Here is a 2291-nt window from a genome sequence, read left to right on the forward strand (position 1 = left end):
TTATTTCTTATATATATATATATATATATATATATATATATATATAGTTTATGTTTTTGATTTAAATTAAAATTTATTTAATTGTAGTAGCTATTTTTAAAAGAGAAATTTATGTAGATATCACAAATCTTATGTGTTTTCAGAATTAGCACCCAATTTTTTGCTATTTACACTTCTAACATTTTCTTGTTATAAATTTATGCCTAAAAAGTTGTATTATAATTTTAAAAATATAGTGATTATAGAATTTTTGATATGACATTAATTGGAGTGGTATGCATTTAAATATGAATGTTTAGGTGTTGGACATGTAAATACATAAACATTGTGTGGTATGTATAAGTGCTCCTTTTTAAAAATCTTTGAAGCACATAAAAGATATCTTTGAGTATTTTTAAAATATAAGATGATTTAGTTAAAACAAATTATAAATTATAGTAACCGAATATATTTTGAAAAATAGAAGCAAAAAATTAAAATAGAAATAAAAACATAAAATAAAAATGATGTCAAACAAACACTTAATTAATTGAGTCTATACATTATACATGTAAAAAACAAATAGTGGGATTTTATATTTTCAAGTTAATCAAAGCTAGTCCTCAAATATTGCTAGATGGTTGAAATCCTTAGTTAAATTACCAATCTAAAAGAGATAACTATCAAATTAAAAGAGAAAGATTTTTTGTTCGACTTGCAATTGAAATGGCTCGATTCCTAAATTGCTATTATTTATTAGTAAATGTCATATTTATTGTGTTATTTTCAAGAGAGTTGAGCCAAAATGACAATATGTACCATTTGAATCCGCGATCTCATAGTGGGAAACTAAACCCTCAACCACTATATATCAACTGTGTATTATTAGAGCGTTTAAGCAATGATTTCGGAAAAAAAAAACATTAAATGCAATGATTTCGGAAAAAATAAAGCAACTCTCAAAGTTTGTGAAGCGCATGAAAGGCATATTTAAATCTCTAGGTTGACATGAATCTTGAGATAAGCTTAAACACATTTACAAGTCTTTCAAAAGTTTGTGTTGATAGTAGGATTCTATGAGCTTGGTCCTTAAAATTTTGGAAGATTCCTATCTATTTACAAATATATCACATAAACTTTAATTTTTACGTACATTCCACCTTACTTATGCATTAAAAGGTGTATTTCACTTTTTCAAAGTTTAAATAGTCATTTTTTTATGCGATGAGAAAATTTTAGGTGGTATAACTATAGAAAGCAAAATATAAATGTTCGATTCATTAACACATGAATTGGGTTCTTGTATGCCCCAAAAATTTTATAGTTATAGGCTTTAAAATGAACCATAGTAGGGTCAAAGTCGGTGCATATGCCCATAAATCAATAACAAAACAATTACCACCCTATATTTTGAATGTTGAATGATGATGAAAATAATAAAAAAATTCATCACCAATAACTATTGTTTGTTAATATTGACTTATTTAAGGGCTTATTCTTAATTAGGATTAATGCCTTGTAAAGACGCTCATTGGGCCTTTTCAACGATAATGAATGAAGATAAGAAAAAAAAATGATAGGTGAAGGGGCACTAATAACAATTCTATTGTGTTTAGTAGATATGATGTTAGCTTAATAAATGTTTTAGAGGAGATAATAATGAAAAATTTATGGCCTAAGTTGGAGTCATTATATTTGATATAAATAAGTTGAACAAATTTATAAGATACATAATTATATTTATTGCACTTGGTGAAAAGATTTGTGCAACATTGATGTGATTATGGATGATGATTAGACTTTATTTTACTCTATTTTTCTTATTATAATAATAATAATTTCGGGATTCTATACTATACGAAGGGGATAATATATGCTTGAGGAAGTGAAAATTTCACTTTTATTAGTGAATATGATTTTATTCATTAAAAAATCAGAAGAATTATTCATGATTGGGAGACAATAAAGATAAGGTTTATCTCCAACTAGAAAACATTTAAAAAGATATATGAATTATTTCTATAGTAGGTAGAAAAAAGCGCGTTAAGAGAAAAAGATATGATTTTGTCATTTGGTGATAATTATTAAGAAAATAAAACTCTTAATATTAAACAGAAGACATATTGAGATATTTGTGATATTTTTTCTATAATTGTTTATAACAATTGCAATTATGAATGGATACTTAACAAAGTTTTTTTTATGTGTTTAATATGGGTTATTAATTTCTACTTTTATATCTTGTAATAGATAGATGTATATTAGAAGTAATAATATTGTGAGACTACAATTCATCACACTTTTTTACTTGT

This window comes from Phalaenopsis equestris, unplaced genomic scaffold (genome assembly GCF_001263595.1).
Source record: "Phalaenopsis equestris unplaced genomic scaffold, ASM126359v1 Scaffold000517, whole genome shotgun sequence".
Classification (NCBI taxonomy): Eukaryota; Viridiplantae; Streptophyta; class Magnoliopsida; order Asparagales; family Orchidaceae; genus Phalaenopsis; species Phalaenopsis equestris.